This window comes from Castanea sativa, chromosome 8 (assembly GCF_040712315.1).
Source record: "Castanea sativa cultivar Marrone di Chiusa Pesio chromosome 8, ASM4071231v1".
Classification (NCBI taxonomy): domain Eukaryota; kingdom Viridiplantae; phylum Streptophyta; class Magnoliopsida; order Fagales; family Fagaceae; genus Castanea; species Castanea sativa.
Genome location: NC_134020.1, coordinates 51,656,892 through 51,663,471, shown reverse-complemented (window position 1 = coordinate 51,663,471; position 6,580 = coordinate 51,656,892).

The window sequence follows — 6,580 nt, the reverse complement described above, 5'->3', positions numbered from 1 at the left end:
AGATTATGCATTCTATACAAGAAATGTATCCAAGTGGGATGATGTACATGTGTCATATCTAGGCAGTTTCTTGTAATTGTTTTTTTCTTGAAATTAGGGAAGTTAGTTAGGGAGTGTCAATGGTTCTTTTTACGTTTCTTGTACCTTAGACATGCGTTTTGATGTCATTGGACAATGCTTGGTCTAGGCTTTTTTCTAAGAAGGAAGTTGGGCCTAGCGCTCCGCAAATGGGCTCTAAAGTACCATTCTGCCGCTGCTAGTTTGTGCGCAAATGTTGAGTCCAAGTCCAAGGAAGGACACTGCAAAGTGGGCTTATTCCTTATTTCTGCCGCAAAAGGAACTTTTCTCCAGTTTTTGCCGCAGGTCTAACTTTTCTGTTGTGCAGTAAAACTGTCTGCAGTGCAGTAAAACCATCTGCTATAAAGCCTTTTGCTATGCAATAAAACTGTCTACTGTGTATTAAAGTCATCTGCTGTAAAGCCTTTTGTTGTGCAATAAAGCTGTCAGAGGTGCATTAAAGCCTTCTACTATAAAGCCTTCTATTGTGCAATAAAGTTGTCTGTTGTGCATTAAAGTCGTTTGCTGTGCATTAAAGTCGTTCGCTATGCATTAAAGTTTGCTGTAAAGCCTTCTATTGTGCGATAAAGCTGTCTGCTGTGCATTAAAGCCGTCTGCTGTAAAACCTCCTGCTGTGCAATAAAGCTGTCTGTTGTGAATGACTACTCTTCATTTTTTACTGCAAGAATATTTTTCTACTTCCCGCACATAAATAAATCTAAAACCCAAAGAAAATACCAATCAAGCAAATGTTAGCTTACATGGGTTAGCATATTCTCAAATATATACATACACATATTCATAAATATACTTATACGTATTCAGTTATACATCTATAAAATATATTCTGCAGAACATGAGAAACAAGAGATATGTATATATATACTTATGGCAGGATGATGATGAGTTTGTGTCAAAAGTAAAACACGTAACAATAAATAAAGAAAAAAGCTTCAGCAGGAAAGGTTTAGCTAGTATAATAGCTAACACGGTAAATACAAGAAAAAGGTGCTACAACAGAATAACCAATACAGCAAGAAAAGATACTACAGCAGGACAACTGATGCGGCAAACGTGATAAAAACGTGCTACAACAGGATGACTAAATACAACAAATATAAGTTATAACGAGAGAAATCAAATATATTTGCAATTGAAATCAAGTATTGAATTTTCCTATAGAATAAGTAAACCAAGAAGGAACCCAAACCCCAACTTGAACAGCCTTGTCATAGGCCTAAATGACTACTAGCTATTACTTTTTGGAGACTTCAAAGAGTGGGTTTGCTAAGAGGGAAGGAAAAGATGGTTTATTGATGCATGACCCTATTTCTGTCGTGTTTTCTCTCTTCTCTTTACCACTTTCTTTTTTTCTCTCCGTTCTTTTTTTTACTCTTAGTTTTCTTACTACTTTCTTACTACTCTCTTACAGTGGGTTGTTTTGCTCACTTGGGTCTTTTCCCTTAGGTGCTTCCTCTATTGGGTCTCCTTCATCCCCTCCTTTCTCATCCATGGCTACCCCCTTTCTCATCCATGGCTACCTCCTTTTATAGTGAGCTAATTCAATAAGATTTCTCCTTTTTCCCCCTAAAGCTTTACCAATTGTTTTTGGTTTGTTGTGAGCATCCATTCAAAACTACCCATTGATCCATTGGTTGCCCCAACTACTGCCATTGCTCAGTTTGTTTGCTGCACCACTACTCATTTCATGACAAAAGCCCCTTTTGTTTGTTCTTGCTGTATACCTCTATCTCTAGGTTCAAATGGGTAAGGATTTGGCTACCTCACTACCTAGCTCTATGGCATGCATCAAATGGTCTCAACCATCTACTACTTCTTTTGGGTAAGATACCATCCCAGCAAGGTATACTCCCAAAAGAAGTTATGACAAGAAACCAAATATAAACCCTCTTTTTCCCCCACCACCAAACCACATCCTCTGAATCCCTTTGACTATGGGCCCACCAACCTTGTATTGGCTAGGTACAGGTTGGTGGTGCTCCGACCCTTCTGTGCTTGCTCCATTGTCCTTTGTTTTTGTCTTCTTTCTTTCCCATGCTGTTTTTGCCATAGCAAATTAGTTCTGTTTCATTCGGTTGCATATTTTTTGTCTTATTTCTTCATGCGTGTCCTGCTACATTTGTCATTTCCTTTGGTTTGACTTTTCTTTCCTTCACATGATTCCTGCTGTTGACACTTCTTACTGTTTCTTGTTTCTTTTCATCTTGCTTCTTCATATTAGCTTTCACGCCTATCTTCTTTATCGAAAAGGATTTGGGCATTTGTGGGCCAAATAATGTTGATTTGATCAAAAAGGTCTTGGGCCCAATCTACCGAAGCCATTCTACTAGAGAACTGTATTTTGCAGCAAAGCTGTATTATGCGACAGATTTGTATTCTGCTGCAGATCACTTTCCTTTGCATTTCTTCCTTTGGACCTCTCTTGCTCTTTGGTCTTCTTGGTGGGCCTTTCGACCTTGCTTTTCATTGGGCTTTCCTCCGTATGGGTTTTTGTGTCTTGCAACTTATTGGGCTTTCTTCCTCATAGGCTTTTGGGTATGGATTTGCAAAAATGGGCATCAGCAGGGAGTCAGTTATTGTTCCATACATGATTGTATATAAGTTCATTAAAGTCAGTTGTATTGTATTCTTTTTCAATAAATGAAATTCAGTTTCTATTTAGAGAGAGAGTTTTGATTTTATATGGTATCAGAGCTTAGATTTTTCCTCTTCTAGATTCTTCTCTTCTAGTTTCTCCTTTTTCTTTCAATTTCTTCTCTCAATTTTGAGGTCCTTTCATGGCGTCCTCAAAAACTAATGTTCCCTCAAATTCTCACCACACACAATCCACACATGCAAATGCAAATTCTAATGGTGAATCTAATGCTCGTAATCCGTATTTTCTCAGTTCCAATGAGAATTCAGGAAATACACTTGTTACTCAACCACTACTAGGGATACAAAATTATCAGTCTTGGTCTAAAGCTATGGCCCTTGCTTTCACTGCCAAGAAGAAAATTGGCTTTATTAATGGAAAGATTCAAAACCCAGACGCTGATTCACCTCTATATGAGGATTGGGAAAGCTGCAATACCATGGTTCTTCCCTGGTTGATCAACTCCATGCATGTTGATGTCTCTAGTAGCATCATGTATTAGGAAACAGCAAGAGAAATGTGGCTTGAGTTGCAGCATGTGTTTTCACAAGGTAATGGACCTAAGGTTTATGATTTACAGAGGGAAATCTCTCACATTTCTTAGAATCACATGTCAATCACTGAGTATTACACAAAGTTCAAATAATTGTGGGATCAATTGTTGAATTTTGAGCCTTGTCCTAAATGTTCTTGTGGAGCAATGAAGATCTTGAGCCTCTTCCTAAATGTTGTTGTGGAGCAATGAAGATCTTGAGTGCTTCACATGAAAAGGCCTATGTTATGAGGTTCTTAATGAGATTGAATGAGAATTATGAGACTCTGAGAAGTCAAATTCTCATGTTAGAACCGTTTCCTTCAATGAGCAGAGTTTATTCCTTGGTGCTTCAAGAAGAATCTCACAAGCACATTGGTCATGGAGTTGTTGCATCTTTATAGATAGATACTATGGCTATGTACACCAATTCCAAAGGAAATTCCAATTCTAATTGGAACAAAGGAAATGGTAAGAAGGAGAGACTTTTTTGCACTCATTGCAACATGCAAGGGCATACAATTGAGAAATACTATAAATTACATGGGTACCCTCCTAGTTACAAGCCTAAAGGGAAGTCTGGAACTAATCAAGCCTCTTGTAATTCAGTCAATGGAGCAGACAAAGCTATGGTTGTAGCAAATTAGTGTCCTATTTCTAAGACACAATGTGAGCAACTTCTGGCCTATCTCAATTCAGGAAATACCACTTTAGGAGCTGTTCTTGGAGATGCATCTCATGTTGCAAGTGTAAGCTCTTCTTGTACTTTTGCTAGTGTGGAAGGGATGTCTAAGACGGCTTCTAATATGGTGGGGACTTCTGCACAAGCTAATTCACATTTTGATGCTGATCTTATGTCAGGTACGTATTCTCATATGCCTTTTACTCCTAATCTAGAGCATTCAATCTTTTCAACCAAAATTGTTGATAGAAAAGACTTTAGTACTCCTGATTGGGTAATTGATACAGGAGCAACATATCACATGGTGCATTTTGTAACATGTTTCACTACTGTTATTGCTGCTTTAAACACCTTTGTCAATCTTCCTAATGGTGAAACTGCTCTTGTTACTCATATAGGAACTGCCAAACTGTTTGAAAAATTAACTCTTACAAATGTTTTATGTGTTCCTTCCTTCAGTTTTAATCTCCTCTCAGTTAGTTAATTGGCTAAAACTAGTGTTTGTCATCTGATTTTCTTTGGCACTATGTGCTTTATTCAAGACCTTGCTCATTGGAGCAAATTGGTCTGGGTAAGGAGTTCAAAGGACTTTATCTGCTGGAAAAGAGTATATCAATTCCCTCAAGTTGTTTTTCTTCAGCTGGATCTGTAAATAGAGTTGTAAATACTGTTGTTAAGCCAAAGATTTGGCATTCTAGATTAGGGCATTTGTCAAATGCTAAATTGGCTTTGATGAGAGATAATAATGTACTCCTTTTCTATGATAATACAGACTTTCATTGTGATATTTGTCCATTAGCTAAACAAAAAATGTTACTTTTCTATTCTAGTAGTCATATATCAAATGAATGTTTTGAATTGATTCATTGTGATTTGTGGGGTCCTTTCAATGTTTCTACTATTAATAGTTGTAGATTCTTTTTAACCATTGTGGATGATTTCTCAAGCTGTACTTGGGTTTATTTGCTCAAGCACAAGTCTAACACTCAATCCATTTTAGAGCAATTTTGTATCATGGTTGAGACACAATTTTCAAAGAAATTTAAGACCATTAAAACAGACAATGGAACTGAATTTCTCATGTCTGCTTTCTTTGCTAAAAGAGGTATATTGCATCAACTTAGTTGTGTTGAAACTCCTCAACAAAATGTTATAGTTGAGAGAAAACATCAACCATATTTTAAATGTGGCTTGACCCCTCAAGTTTCAGTCCAATGTACCTTTGCAATTCTAGGGATATTGCATACTTACTGCAATCTATTTGATTAACAGAATCATATCCTCAGTTTTGTCCAATAAAACATCTTTTGAGCTTCTTTTTGGTTTTAGGCCAAGCTATGCTCATTTGAAAGTTTTTGGATGCCTTTGTTATGCATCCACTCTTTCTCACAATAGGTCCAAATTTGCTCCAAGAGCAAGAAAATGCATTTTCTTGGGATATCCTTTCGGTGTTAAGGGATACAAAGTGTATGATTTACTTACAAAATTTGTGTTCGTAAATAGGGATGTGTTGTTTCATGAGATTATTTTTCCTCTTTCCATCTACTGATTTTACAAATTTATTTATTCTTGGGGTTGATCATACTACAGAAGGTGGTTTAGACACTTTTGTTACTCCTATTAGTATACCAAATTTACTAGATAATTCTGGTGAGTCTTGCCTCATGTCTAATCCTACTATTTTTCCTTCAACTTCCTCCAATCATGACTCATTACCTTATGATTCAACCATGCTATCAGATTCTGTTCCTATTGTTGTTCCTAACCATTCTGCTGGTCCTCCGCCAACAAGAAAGTCTACACTCAAAGGGAGGGTCTTGATTTTTTGGAGACATTTTCACCTGTTGCCAAGACTGTCTCTGTCAAAGTGCTCATTGCCCTTACTTCTGCCAAAGGATGGCCACTCCATCAAGTTGACATCAATAATGCCTTTCTCCATGGGGATCTTGATGAAGAAGTGTAAATGGATTTGCCCCTTAGTCATCACAATAAGGGGGAGTCTACTTCTGTCCATAATACCAATCCTATGGTGTGTAAGTTAGTCAAATCTCTTTATGGTCTTAAGCAAGCTTCTAGGCAGTGGAATGCCAAGCTTTCTGCCACTATCTTAGGTGTTGGTTTCATACAATCCCAAGCTGACCATTCATTATTTGTTCACTCTGATGGTTCTCACTTCACTGCATTGTTGATCTATGTTGATGACATGATCATCACAGGGAATGATCCTACTTGTATTGCTAAGCTAAAAGGGGTATTAGACCAAAAGTTTGGGATTAAAGACCTTGGTTCCCTTGAGTATTTTCTAGGTCTTGAAATTGCTAAAGGTCCTAAAGGAATTTGTATACACCAAAGGAAGTATGCCTATGATATACTCAAAGAAGCAGGCATGATTGGTTGTAAGCTTGCCAAAACTCCAATGGAGTAGCAACTAAAGTTGTCCAAAGGTGATGAAGAGTTGCTCTCAGATGCTGGTCAGTTTAGAAGGCTAATTGGAAAGCTGATGTACTTAACACTAAGTAGACCAGACATAACCTATGCAGTGCATAGGCTTAGCCAATTTTTGGCACAACCAAGGGTTCCACACATGAGATCAATTGCAAGAATTCTGCAATGTATCAAAGGTACACCTGGCCAAGGGGTGTTTTTCCTAGTA